The sequence below is a fragment of the Microtus pennsylvanicus genome, chromosome 6, assembly GCF_037038515.1.
Source record: "Microtus pennsylvanicus isolate mMicPen1 chromosome 6, mMicPen1.hap1, whole genome shotgun sequence".
Lineage (NCBI taxonomy): Eukaryota > Metazoa > Chordata > Mammalia > Rodentia > Cricetidae > Microtus > Microtus pennsylvanicus.
The window spans coordinates 85,807,689-85,822,973 of record NC_134584.1 but is presented as its reverse complement, the minus strand read 5'-3'; positions in this window follow the sequence as shown (position 1 = coordinate 85,822,973).

Here is a 15,285-nt window from a genome sequence, read left to right as displayed (position 1 = left end):
TGATGCAGAAGGTAAACCTAGGCCACCAGGCAACACAGTCAGCTCTCTGCCCTGCTGATTTGGCATAAACCCCCAGAAATGTCAGTCATTGATGTGACAGAAAACAAACTTTGAACTGTCACCCTCAGCAGTTTGAGCTTTTAGGGATCTTGACTCAGGAGAAACCGGGATTTGTGGTTTTGACACTGAAAAGAATTTTAGGAGTGGCCTAGATGGCAAGGATATTTCACTAGGCTTGAGGGTGAGGAGATGTCTATGCAGTGAAAGCCCTTGCCCGAGGCCCTGCTGCCAGTGCCACCAGCTGAGCCCACCACCGTGTTGGTCTGATCCTCTGCAAGCCTGAGCCAAATAACCTCTGTCTCCCTTACACTGAGTCTTGGTAGCGATGTGGGAGGAGCCATGAGCAAAGAACTCTAAAGCTATGCTGGCTTCTGGTCAACTGTGATTGGTGCATGGCTCCATGACCTCACAAGGAACCATTGTGATGAATGAGAGAGGCCCGCCTATATTAGGCACCAGCTGGGCCTAGACCTTGTTCTTAGGCTGCGGTGAAACCATTCGTTAACTGCGAAGAACTTGCTGTAGACTGTGATTTTTATAGATTTTGATTTTTAGTGTGCGTCTTAACATCTGTGATCGCAACTGACCTGAATATCGTGAGTGTGCTTCCCAGTGGGGTCGGGTTTGTGTCTGAATTTTGACTGATTGGGCTTAGATTAGGTTAGTTTGTGCCTTGCTTCAGTTAATTTTGTCATCAACCATTTTCTATTATTCTCTACACATTCATCTTTGACATTTCATACATTGGTTTATTTCTTTACCTTAACTTTTGTTAAGTTACCTGTAAAAGATAAGGGATTTGATTTGGTTGTGCACTTGGAGCATACCCTTGTTACTTCCCCTGGCATTTCCCTGTGGTTATAAATCCCCTGACCACGTAGAGACTCTTCTCCTGGCCACCATGCCACTCACTAAACAGAACACGCTCTGGAAAGTCTTGAGGGACGACAGTTTCCTCGTGGCCTCGCAGTGTCACAGACAGGCCATCACCCTTTTGGTGCCCATAACTACGAGTTTAAGGGAAAGGAGCTGAGTGTCCTGAGGGTGGAGAGGAAGAGGGCTGCAGTAGTTGGAGTCATCACAGAGTTTGAGGGTCTGAGTGAAAAGGACTTTGAAGAAACCTGTGTGTTCACTGTCTAGTCCATAGCCCTGTCTCTAACCCAGGCTAGCCCAAAGCTGGCTGAGTCCATTCTTGTTGTTACTGCTGCTGTTATTAAAGTCCAAATGTCCTCAAGGTTGTGAGAGAGAGGTTTCACAGCATCTTAATTCTCTGGATTTCCGGTCTCTAACTGGGGGTGCTGTTCAGGACATTGTAATGCCCCGTGGTGGTGGAACCCAGCAGGGGGAATTGAGTCATTAGAGGCAACAGGACATGACAAAGCCATGTAAGCAGCTGCTTCAGACCCATCTTCTCAAGTCCCCAGACATGGATTCCCTGTCCTCTGAGAGTCTGAGACATAGCACAACCCATGGAACAAATGTTGCTGTTTCTCAGGGAATTGGTCATGACAGTAAGAAAACCAATGCAGTTTGAGGAGACAGAAGGTGAAGGGTTTTTATTTCTTGGTTGTGAATAGCTGTGATTGGTTCATTTCCTCCTATGACCTCACTGGAGCCATTGTGAGGAGTTGCAGACTCCGCCCACATGAGGCCCTGGCTGGGGCTTCTCTGCAGAGAAGCTGTAGCTTGGTTGTTTGCAGAGTTGTTGAGCTCAGACTTTGATTAACATAAACCTTGATATTACTGATGTACGAAAACAGACGCTGTTCATTTGCTTTGACATTTGCTTCCCAGGTTGTTGGTTTTGATTTATGTCTCTGAGGTGGTTCTTGACTTAATTTGTGCTTTTCATTCAGTTTCTTCTGACTAGTCCCATATTTCTATTCTTAAACATGGTTCCTTGATAGTTTTAAATTTAATTTTTCTGGTTTTCAAAGTTTATTAGTATGGACAAGCTGTAAAAGCCATCTATTTCATCACCATGTGAATGTTTATCACATCTACCTGTGCCCTCTATTATCTCATAAATCCTTTGAAGCACTTAAATGTTCATCCACCCTGGTAACTATCTTCCACACTTGCTATGTTGCACCCCAATGCCCTGCAAAAAAGACCAAAAACTGTCATGTGTACCATGAGGTACAGTCCATTTCATTACAGCATCCCAGTGTCGGGGAAGGCTAGCATCCTTTAGATGACCATCTATATGAGTTTTAGATAAAGGAATGGAATATGCGAAATGTGGAGACAATGTCTGTAGTCGTCAGAATACTTAGAGAACTTTAGCATCCTAGTGCAAAGGGCGTTGGGACAGACCATGGGTTCATTCTCTAACTAGTCCATACCCGTGTCCCTAACAAAGGTCAGCACAGAGTTGCTGAGTCTGTCCACCTTGTTACTATGGCACTTGTTACCTTGTTACCATGTTACCTGCTTACTATGTTCTTAAAGTCAAAGTGTCCTGCTCATGTTCAATAGGAATGGTCTCACACCTTCTCATATGTCTGAATGCCTTGTCTAGCAGGAGGTGCATTTTGGGGAAATCATAAAAGCTCAGGGGCTCAGGAGAAATTGAGTGACTGGATGCACCATGGACCTGCCAAAGGCATGCACCCAACTGCTTCAGACTTATCTTCCCAAGTCCCCAGCTCCTCGTCTGCCATCCCTCCCTGTCCCCTGAGAGCCTGAGAGGAGGGTTAACCTTTGCTGTTTAAGCTATATCTTGTTGGGGATTTGCTCACAGCCTTGACAAAAGTTATGCAGTCCCTGGAGCAGGGTAGAGAATCATCTTTTGGGCTCTTTGCTGTTACTGGTCCATTCCTTACTATGACATCACAAAAAGCCTTTGTGAGAAGTTATTGAAATCTCTTCCTATAAGGCCCCACAACTGACTGCAGTTTGTCTTGATGCTGCAGAGAAACTCTTGTTGGATAGAGAGCACCGGACTTCTACACTTGACCTGATAAACTGGAATCTCCTAATCTCTTGGACCTTGACATCGGGAGATTTCCTCTTTGTTGGCTGGATTTTGTGTTCAGTTGTTCTTTTTGATACATACACTCAATGCTTTTTGTTGAGGCACAGATTTCTGCTTATGTGTTCATTTTATTTAATTGTTCCATTTAAATTTTTTTGCCATGTTTTACTTTGGTTTCATTTTTCTTATTTTAAACCATATCTGTATGAAATAAAAAATCCTTTGTAACACTTCTATAGATGTAAACAGTGACCTGGGATCATTTTCATCTGCTCTGTGACATTACAGCTGCCCCTTGTGTGTGCCCCAAAGTCCCCCATTTCAATTAAAGCCTGAGCTACTGATCCATAGCTCTAGTCACCATTTCTCTGGAACTGGGAGGGGGGAGGGCATTGCAGTACGAAGCTCATGTCTATTTCTTCAGAGAATGACAAAAGTTGATGTTTTTGTGGCCAAGTGTGGACCTCTTCACTTGATCTCCTTACATGCTTGTTAGTTTCCCCATAGAATTGTCCTAGGATTCCCTGTTGAACTCTCTGTGAACAGGAAACATCCTAGCTGTCATGTATTGTTTGAACTTGTGTGAAGAAGCAAGGAATCTGATAACAGATGTACAAGTGGATATTCCTCAAGAACATAGGAGTATACTCAAGCCTGTGTGTGTGTGTGTGTTTGTGTGTGTCTTGTGGTTGTTGTTGTTGTGATGGGTTAAGCCTCAGGGTTATACTGGTTTTCAAGACTGTGTTTGCAATGATCGTTCCTAGTATCTTTTTGAAGCTTCCTGAGGAACACTGGTCTCCGCTATACAGAAAGACCCATCATGCACTCTGTTGGTCCTGGGATGTCCTTGCTAGCAGAAGTTGTGTTTCTCTTTCCATATCATCCCTAAATTGATCACACTGTATGTTTTGTAACATCCAGAATTGATCCTCATGCCCAGGGTGGAGTATCTAGAAGGCAGCAAGTGCTATGTAGGTTTAATAACATCTTATCAATGTGAGTGTCTCTTTTATGACTCAAGAAATCTCTTGCTTACAGGGTTACCAACTCTGTAGAGTCAGTTCACACCACACACACGCAGGGCTCCCTAGGTCCTACTTGTCCTTTCATACTTCATGTCTTGTCTCACATTTCAAGAATTTGAATCTTCTCTCTGGGTGATGCAGGTCAAGGGTTTGTCAGACTTCATCCTTTCAAATCACCAGATCTTGGTTTCTTTGGTCTTTGATTCAAACTCTAAGGAACCACTTATTTCATCTCTAATATTTCTTATGCTTTCTCATAACTGCTTTGGGGTTTGGGTTGGTATTTATTTTCTTTTTAACCTCTGACCCCAATATGTATCATAAGGAGGTTAGAGATAGCTAATTTTTTTTGATGGTTTTCATGGTGTAGACATTGAGAGCCACAAACTTCTTTTCTAGACCTGGTTTTGTCTTTTACGTTCTAGATTCGTGTGGTGGTCCCATCCCCCACCTGTCAGGGTGGGGGCCATGGAGGAGAAAACGGAAAACCTGTGGCATGAGAGCTGGCCAGGTTTTTCGGCCCCACAGATTCATTCTGAGGAGATGGAGAGTACTTCATCCTATGAAACTGTCCTTGACAGTGATTCTGAGGACTATTTCTCCTGCATAGAGGATTTAGATATGGAGGATGACAGCGGAGAGGCTGAGATCGAGGAGAAGGGCAACATCACCATCCACTCAGGCCTCCATCTACTGTGTGCCCTGAGCCCAATCCAAAGCACAGGCTTTGAATACACCATTGGTGCTCCCCTCAGCCAGACTACAGTCGCTGAGATCAGCACGGGCACTGGACCCAGCAGGGAGACTGAGTCCACCATAGGCCATGGCCCAGGCCAGGACATAGAAATTGATAAAACCTATTGTGCTCCCGAGAGCCAGAATAAGATCGCTGATGTCAGCACGGGCACTGGCGCCAGCAGGAAGAGTGAGTCCACCATAGGCCATGGCCCAGGCCACGACATAGAAATTGATAAAACCTATTGTGCTCCCGAGAGCCAGAATAAAGTTGCTGAGTTCAGCACGGGCACTGGCCCCAGCAGCGATACTGAGTCTACCATAGGGGATGGCCCAGGCCACAACATAGAAATTGATAAAACCTATTGTGCTCCCGAGAGGGAGAATACAGTCGCTCATGTCAGAACGGGCACTGGCCCAGGCAGGGAGAGTGAGTCCACCATAGGCCATGGCCCAGGCCACGACATAGAAATTGATAAAACCTATTGTGCTTCCGAGAGCCAGAATACAGTCGCTGATGTCAGCACGGGCACTGGCCCCAGCAGGGAGAGTGAGTCCACCATAGGCCATGGCCCAGGCCACGACATAGAAATTGATAAAACCTATTGTGCTCCCGAGAGCCAGAATACAATCGCTGATGTAAGCACGGGCACTGGCCCCAGCAGGGACACTGAGTATACCATAGGCCATGGCCCAGGCCACGACATAGAAATTGATAAAACCTATTGTGCTCCCGAGAGCCAGATAAAAACGCTGATGTCAGCACGGGCACTGGCCCCAGCAGGGAGAGTGAGTCCACCGTAGGCCATGGCCCAGGCCACGACATAGAAATTGATAAAACCTATCATGCTCCCGAGAGCCAGAATAAAGTCGCTGATGTCTGCACGGACACTGGCCCCATCAGGAATACTGAGTCCACCGTAGGCCATGGCCCAGGCCACGACATAGAAATTGATAAAACCTATTGTGCTCCCGAGAGCCAGAATAAAGTCGCTGATGTCAGCACGGGCACTGGCTCCAGCAGGGAGAGTGAGTCCACATTAGGCCATGGCCCAGGCCACGACATAGAAATTGATAAAACCTATTGTGCTCCCGAGAGCCAGAATAGAGTCGCTGATGTCAGCACGGGCACTGGCTCCATCAGGAATACTGAGTCCACATTAGGCCATGGCCCAGGCCACGACATAGAAATTGATAAAACCTATTGTGCTCCCGATAGCCAGAATACAATCGCTGATGTCAGCACGGGCACTTGCCCCAGCAGGGACACTGAGTATACCATAGGCCATGGCCCAGGCCACGACATAGAAATTGATAAAACCTATTGTGCTCCCGAGAGCCAGAACACAGTCCCTCATGTCAGCACGGGCACTGGCCCCAGCAGGGAGAGTGAGTCCACCATAGGCCATGGCCCAGGCCACGACATAGAAATTGATAAAACCTATTGTGCTCCCGAGAGCCAGAATAGAGTCGCTGATGTCAGCACGGGCACTGGCTCCATCAGGAATACTGAGTCCACATTAGGCCATGGCCCAGGCCACGACATAGAAATTGATAAAACCTATCGTGCTCCCGAGAGCCAGAACACAGTCCCTCATGTCAGCACGGGCACTGGCCCCAGCAGGGAGAGTGAGTCCACCATAGGCCATGGCCCAGGCCACGACATAGAAATTGATAAAACCTTTTGTGCTCCCGAGAGGGAGAATACAGTCGCTCATGTCAGCACGGGCACTGGCCCCAGCAGGGAGAGTGAGTCCACCATAGGCCATGGCCCAGGCCACGACATAGAAATTGATAAAACCTATTGTGCTCCCGAGAGCCAGAATACAATCGCTGATGTCAGCACGGGCACTGGCCCCAGCAGGGAGAGTGAGTCCACCATAGGCCATGGCCCAGGCCACAACATAGAACTTGATAAAACCTATCATGCTCCCGAGAGCCAGAATACAGTCCTTGATGTCAGTACGGGCACTGGCCACAACAAGGATACTGAGTCTACCATAGGCAATGGCCCAGGCCACGACATAGAAATTGATAAAACCTATTGTGCTCCCGAGAGCCAGAACACAGTCCCTCATGTCAGCACGGGCACTGGCCCCAGCAGGGAGAGTGAGTCCACCATAGGCCATGGCCCAGGCCACGACATAGAAATTGATAAAACCTATTGTGCTCCCGAGAGCCAGAATACAATCGCTGATGTCAGCACGGGCACTGGCCCCAGCAGGGATACTGAGTATACCATAAGCCATGGCCCAGGCCACGACATAGAAATTGATAAAACCTATTGTGCTCCCGAGAGCCAGAACACAGTCCCTCATGTCAGCACGGGCACACGCCCCATAAGGAATACTGAGTCCACCGTAGGCCATGGCCCAGGCCATGACATAGAAATTGATAAAACCTATTGTGCTCCCGAGAGCCAGAATACAATCGCTGATGTCAGCACGGGCACTGGCCCCAGCAGGGAGAGTGAGTCCACCATAGGCCATGGCCCAGGCCACGACATAGAAATTGATAAAACCTATTGTGCTCCCGAGAGCCAGAATAAAGTCGCTGATGTCTGCATGGGCACTGGCCCCAGCAGGGATACTGAGTATACCATAGGCCATGGCCCAGGCCTCATCATAGAAATTGATAAAACCTATTGTGCTCCCGAGAGCCCGAATGAAGTCGCTGATGTCTGCACGGAGACTGGCCACAACAGGGATACTGAGTCTACCATATGCCATGGCCCAGGCCACGACATAGAAATTGATAAAACCTATTGTGCTCCCGAGAGCCAGAATACAATCGCTGATGTCAGCACGGGCACTGGCCCCAGCAGGGACACTGAGTATACCATAGGCCATGGCCCAGGCCACGACATAGAAATTGATAAAACCTATTGTGCTCCCGAGAGCCAGATAAAAACGCTGATGTCAGCACGGGCACTGGCCCCAGCAGGGAGAGTGAGTCCACCGTAGGCCATGGCCCAGGCCACGACATAGAAATTGATAAAACCTATCATGCTCCCGAGAGCCAGAATAAAGTCGCTGATGTCTGCACGGACACTGGCCCCATCAGGAATACTGAGTCCACCGTAGGCCATGGCCCAGGCCACGACATAGAAATTGATAAAACCTATTGTGCTCCCGAGAGCCAGAATAAAGTCGCTGATGTCAGCACGGGCACTGGCTCCAGCAGGGAGAGTGAGTCCACATTAGGCCATGGCCCAGGCCACGACATAGAAATTGATAAAACCTATTGTGCTCCCGAGAGCCAGAATAGAGTCGCTGATGTCAGCACGGGCACTGGCTCCATCAGGAATACTGAGTCCACATTAGGCCATGGCCCAGGCCACGACATAGAAATTGATAAAACCTATTGTGCTCCCGATAGCCAGAATACAATCGCTGATGTCAGCACGGGCACTTGCCCCAGCAGGGACACTGAGTATACCATAGGCCATGGCCCAGGCCACGACATAGAAATTGATAAAACCTATTGTGCTCCCGAGAGCCAGAATAAAATCGCTGATGTCAGCACGGGCACTGGCCCCAGCAGGGAGAGTGAGTCCACCATAGGCCATGGCCCAGGCCACGACATAGAAATTGATAAAACCTATTGTGCTCCCGAGAGCCAGAATAGAGTCGCTGATGTCAGCACGGGCACTGGCTCCATCAGGAATACTGAGTCCACATTAGGCCATGGCCCAGGCCACGACATAGAAATTGATAAAACCTATCGTGCTCCCGAGAGCCAGAACACAGTCCCTCATGTCAGCACGGGCACTGGCCCCAGCAGGGAGAGTGAGTCCACCATAGGCCATGGCCCAGGCCACGACATAGAAATTGATAAAACCTTTTGTGCTCCCGAGAGGGAGAATACAGTCGCTCATGTCAGCACGGGCACTGGCCCCAGCAGGGAGAGTGAGTCCACCATAGGCCATGGCCCAGGCCACGACATAGAAATTGATAAAACCTATTGTGCTCCCGAGAGCCAGAATACAATCGCTGATGTCAGCACGGGCACTGGCCCCAGCAGGGAGAGTGAGTCCACCATAGGCCATGGCCCAGGCCACAACATAGAACTTGATAAAACCTATCATGCTCCCGAGAGCCAGAATACAGTCCTTGATGTCAGTACGGGCACTGGCCACAACAAGGATACTGAGTCTACCATAGGCAATGGCCCAGGCCACGACATAGAAATTGATAAAACCTATTGTGCTCCCGAGAGCCAGAACACAGTCCCTCATGTCAGCACGGGCACTGGCCCCAGCAGGGAGAGTGAGTCCACCATAGGCCATGGCCCAGGCCACGACATAGAAATTGATAAAACCTATTGTGCTCCCGAGAGCCAGAATACAATCGCTGATGTCAGCACGGGCACTGGCCCCAGCAGGGATACTGAGTATACCATAAGCCATGGCCCAGGCCACGACATAGAAATTGATAAAACCTATTGTGCTCCCGAGAGCCAGAACACAGTCCCTCATGTCAGCACGGGCACACGCCCCATAAGGAATACTGAGTCCACCGTAGGCCATGGCCCAGGCCATGACATAGAAATTGATAAAACCTATTGTGCTCCCGAGAGCCAGAATACAATCGCTGATGTCAGCACGGGCACTGGCCCCAGCAGGGAGAGTGAGTCCACCATAGGCCATGGCCCAGGCCACGACATAGAAATTGATAAAACCTATCGTGCTCCCGAGAGCCAGAATAAAGTCGCTGATGTCTGCATGGGCACTGGCCCCAGCAGGGATACTGAGTATACCATAGGCCATGGCCCAGGCCTCATCATAGAAATTGATAAAACCTATTGTGCTCCCGAGAGCCAGAATGAAGTCGCTGATGTCTGCACGGAGACTGGCCACAACAGGGATACTGAGTCTAACATATGCCATGGCCCAGGCCACGACATAGAAATTGATAAAACCTATTGTGCTCCCGAGAGCCAGAATACAATCGCTGATGTCAGCACGGGCACTGGCCCCAGCAGGGAGAGTGAGTCCACCATAGGCCATGGCCCAGGCCACGACATAGAAATTGATAAAACCTATTGTGCTCCCGAGAGCCAGAATACAATTGCTGATGTCAGCACGGGCACTGGCCCCAGCAGGGAGAGTGAGTCCACCATAGGCCATGGCCCAGGCCACAACATAGAAACTGATGAACCACCCTCTTGTGCTCCCGAGAGCCAGAATACACTTGCTCATGTCAGCACGGGCACTGACCCCAGCAGGGAGAGTGAGTCTACCATAGGCCATGGCCCAGGCCACAACATAGAACTTGATAAAACCTATCATGCTCCCGAGAGCCAGAATACAGTCCTTGATGTCAGTACGGGCACTGGCCACAACAAGGATACTGAGTCTACCATAGGCAATGGCCCAGGCCACGACATAGAAATTGATAAAACCTATTGTGCTCCTGAGAGCCAGAATACAATCGCTGATGTCAGCACGGGCACTGGCCCCAGCAGGGAGAGTGAGTCCACCATAGGCCATGGCCCAGGCCACGACATAGAAATTGATAAAACCTATTGTGCTCCCGAGAGCCAGAACACAGTCCCTCATGTCAGCACGGGCACTGGCCCCAGCAGGGAGAGTGAGTCCACCATAGGCCATGGCCCAGGCCACGACATAGAAATTGATAAAACCTATTGTGCTCCCGAGAGCCAGAACACAGTCCCTCATGTCAGCACGGGCACTGGCCCCAGCAGGGAGAGTGAGTCCACCATAGGCCATGGCCCAGGCCACGACATAGAAATTGATAAAACCTATTGTGCTCCCGAGAGCCAGAATACAATCGCTGATGTCAGCACGGGCACTGGCCCCAGCAGGGATACTGAGTATACCATAGGCCATGGCCCAGGCCACGACATAGAAATTGATAAAACCTATTGTGCTCCCGAGAGCCAGAATACGATCGCTGATGTCAGCACGGGCACTGGCCCCAGCAGGGAGAGTGAGTCCACCATAGGCCATGGCCCAGGCCACGACATAGAAATTGATAAAACCTATCGTGCTCCCGAGAGCCAGAATAAAGTCGCTGATGTCTGCATGGGCACTGGCCCCAGCAGGGATACTGAGTATACCATAGGCCATGGCCCAGGCCACGACATAGAAATTGATAAAACCTATTGTGCTCCCGAGAGCCAGAATAAAGTCGCTGATGTCTGCACGGAGACTGGCCACAACAGGGATACTGAGTCTACCATATGCCATGGCCCAGGCCACGACATAGAAATTGATAAAACCTATCATGCTCCCGAGAGCCAGAATACAATCGCTGATGTCAGCATGGGCACTGGCCCCAGCAGGGAGAGTGAGTCCACCATAGGCCATGGCCCAGGCCACGACATAGAAACTGATGAACCCCCCTCTTGTGCTCCCGAGAGCCAGAATACACTTGCTCATGTCAGCACGGGCACTGGCCCCAGCAGGGAGAGTGAGTCTACCATAGGCCATGGCCCAGGCCACAACATAGAACTTGATAAAACCTATCATGCTCCCGAGAGCCAGAATACAGTCCTTGATGTCAGTACGGGCACTGGCCACAACAAGGATACTGAGTCTACCATAGGCAATGGCCCAGGCCACGACATAGAAATTGATAAAACCTATTGTGCTCCCGAGAGCCAGAACACAGTCCCTCATGTCAGCACGGGCACTGGCCCCAGCAGGGAGAGTGAGTCCACCATAGGCCATGGCCCAGGCCACGGCATAGAAATTGATAAAACCTATTGTGCTCCCGAGAGCCAGAATAAAATCGCTGATGTCAGCACGGGCACTGGCGCCAGCAGGGAGAGTGAGTCCACCATAGGCCATGGCCCAGGCCACGACATAGAAATTGATGAACCCTCTTGTGCTCCCGAGAGCCAGAATATAGTCGCTGATGTCTGCACGGGCACTGGCCCCAGCAGCGAGAGTGAGGGCACCATCGGTGATGGCCCAAGCCAGGACACAGAATGTGATGTAATCTTTGGTGGTCCTGTGCCTCCTTGTCTGTACCCTGAAGTCATCATTATCCCTGGCCCCCCCTGGGAGAGTGAGGAGTCCCTGAACGTTCTCCCGAGCTGGAGGGAAGAACGCGAAGAATCCGAGGGCGTTCTGCCCTGCCCAAATGAAGACAACTTGCATACTGAGAATAACCAGAACCCTGACAGGAGGAAGAAGAGATGGCGCCTTAAAGGGCTGCGGAGGCAAATACATCGTCTCTGCTCTTGTTTCTTCTGTTGCCTCCTCCCCCCAATGGAAGAAGCCCCAACCCCCAGGTGAGGGACAGGGAGAGGTGGGAAATGGAGTCCCAGTGAGACCAGGTAGACAAGCCCAGTGACTTTTTATGTATTTCATATTTGATTTTGCCATGGATACGCGGCACCATTTAGAGGACACGAACCCTAATGTCTGTAACCCTAGAAGGGGCTTTCCCATTCTGCCCCTTTATATGGATTCTGGGAAAGTTGAGCCTGAAGCAGACAAGCAGAGGATGCAACCAGGGGCATTGGAGGAAAGGAGAGGGGTTTGGGCTTGGGGAAGGGAGATCAGGTTAGGCAAGAGGAATCACGTAGAGCGCTGTGGGACAACAGGCTAGCCCAGTGGTGAGTCCTGCCTATGTCAGAGTCACTAACAGAGTCCTTTGCTTGTGTCTCCTTTCAAGGTCTGAAGAACAGGCCTGGGGCCATGGTTATTAAACCATGGGTCTCGTTCGGCCTGGTGTGGCCTACCAGCCACAAGAGGGGGCCAGGCCAGAACATTTTAGAGCTATGTACCTGAAGTCATCACGCCCTGTGACACGCTGTGACACATGAGGACAAGCTCTGTACCCCTCCTCTCCCTGCAGTGGGAGCTATTAGCTCCCGCAAGGTAAGCTGATACTTGTCCCAGCACTATGGCTGGACAGAAAAGTCGGACACACGGCCACCCCATTTTAAAGAAGCCTTCCGACTTCTGCAATCCACGTTATGCAACTTCATGTTCCACACAACATGGGGTCTTCACCAAGTCGTCCCCTAATTTTTGAAGATCCTTATCGATGACCAGCTGTAAAGAAGTCCACGTACAGGGCAGAGGGGAGGAGAGGGGTGTGTGGAACAAGGCAAGAGAGAAGAAAATCAGTAAGACACTAGGGAAGGAGAGGAGTCTGCCCATAGGAAATTCCAGTTCCAGCCAGGCAGCTGAGAAGAAAGAGATGAGCATATAGGGCAGGGACAGGGGCCTTGGGCGGGCTGATCGGGAGAAACTCCCTGGAGAAGAGATATATAGGGTTCAGGGCATGGGTTCCTGGGAACAGAAGACCATGCCTCCCTAGGGGGTTCAAACCAACCCCTCCCCAGGATCCTCCTCCTCTTTCTGCTCTAACCAACCTCAGGCTGATCTGGAAGAATCTGCGTCCTTTTCTTCACAGCCTCCTGCCACCAGGGTCCACGCTGCCCTTCCCATGTTCCAGCAGTTCAGAAACTGTGGTAGTATTTTTATCCCAGTGAATGATTCTTTCACTTTGACTAAAATTACAGGACTTTTCTGGCTACTGTGAAAAGGTAACTAGGACTTGAGGGGGGTGGAATATCACCGCTGGACAAGATGCTGGCATCCTTGGACGGCTTTGTGTCCAGTGGTGACATCCGGGGTCTAGATTGGGGGAACAGTCACTGTCATGGAGCTACAAGGTGTCAGCCAGTGTTATTGTGTACATTCTTGCTGAGTGAGGTGTCTGCAGAATCCTCATGGTCACCATGCAGGTTGTGAACAGCTCTCTGTGTCAGCGAGAGCTTCCCAGCTGTCAGGGAATCCAGGGTTCTTGTCTGAGGGGATTATTTGGATCAGTGGTTCTCAATATTCCTAATGCTGCAACCTTTTAATATGGTTCCTCATGTTGTGGAACCCCCCCAAAAAAAAGAAACAGTTACCTTTGCTCCTGTTTCTGATCTTAGGTGAGCCTGTGAAAGGCTCATTCGATCCCCAAAGAGGTTGAGACCCACAGGTTGAGAAGCACTGAAGTGATGAATTAGTTTGAGTCCTCTGAGTGTTTCTGTATGAAAGATGAGTTTCTGAAGCCTGGTCTTGATGGAATCCACCAATGAATTGGGCTTTCTTATGACTGCTGAGAATGTTGGCATTGGTCTTTCTGAATATGGGTGTTGTGTCAGCTTAGCAAATAGCAGTCTACTCCCTCGGCCACCGCTGAGCACAGCTTGCACACACAAGTCTCTGTGGCAGCCTACAGTGCCGAACTCTACTGGTATTGATGGCGCAATGGGTCAGCAGGTCATCCTGAGGAGGGCTTGACACGTGTCTCCCTGTGTCATGAATCTTTTGCCAGATACCCTAGGGCCTTTGAGATAGGAACTTGGTGCAGACAGATACCTATTCTAGCATTCACTTACTGAATTTGCCCATTCTGCTGACAAAACACTGTGGCCAAGGCCACTTAAGTGAGAAAGCATGTTACTTAGGGGTCCACAGTTGCAGAGGGGGACAGCACATAAACATCCTGATGGGAATCTAGCAATAGGTAGACAGTCATGGCATTGGAGCTGGCGGTGATAGCTGACACTGATTCTCAAGCAACAGGGAGAGAGAGAGAGAGAGAGAGAAAGAGAGAGAGAGAGAGAGAGAGAGAGAGAGAGAGAGATTAGAGATAATATATATGGAGTAGAGGGAGAGAGAGATTAGAGAGAGGGATATATATATGTATATACACATAAACAGACATATATATATATATATGTATATATATATAGAAAGAAAGGGAGGGAGAAAGAGAGAGAGTTATTTGGAATGGGATTGGCTCTAGAATCCTTAAAGCTCTGTGACCCCCTACTGACACTTCCTCCTTCCAGGCCACACCTCCTGTTTCATATCCAAACATGTTCATCCATGGGGGCCATTCTCATTCAAACTAAGCCACATACTAACCAGGATGGGGAGAGGAAACTCTTGAGTAACATCGCCCTGAGCTCTGACTGCAGCTGTCCCCACCCTTCCGTTCTCCTTGCACTCTCAGAGAGCAGATGACACCACTGTCTCTCTTGAAACTTGCAAACCTGCACTTCCATTAAGATGTCTGGAAGACAGAAGAGACCCTTACACTCAGTTTTATCCACAACAAAGTTTCTTTTGTGGAACTCCTCACCTAGAGGAGCCCTTTTTGCCTCTCTGCACCCAATTGGATGTTTGTGACCACCTCACACGGTCAGAATGGGCTAGATAGCCTCAGAAAAAGAACAAATAACAGGCACACCCCTCAATCCTCATTGGAAGACACAACATACAAAACCATCAGTGGTCTGCCTTATGTGACAATGGAAGCCTGACCACAGTGGCAGCCCGTCAACTAACCCATGCCACAGCCTCTCTGCCAACTTGCTGAAAGAGGTGGGGCATTCAGTGTTAGTGTCTTCCTGCCCCTGACTATCAGACACAGTAGTCAACGTGAACATAAGTCCTGGACCAGCGCAGGGCACCATGGAGTTTAGGGAGTGCCCTACCAATCAGCTCCT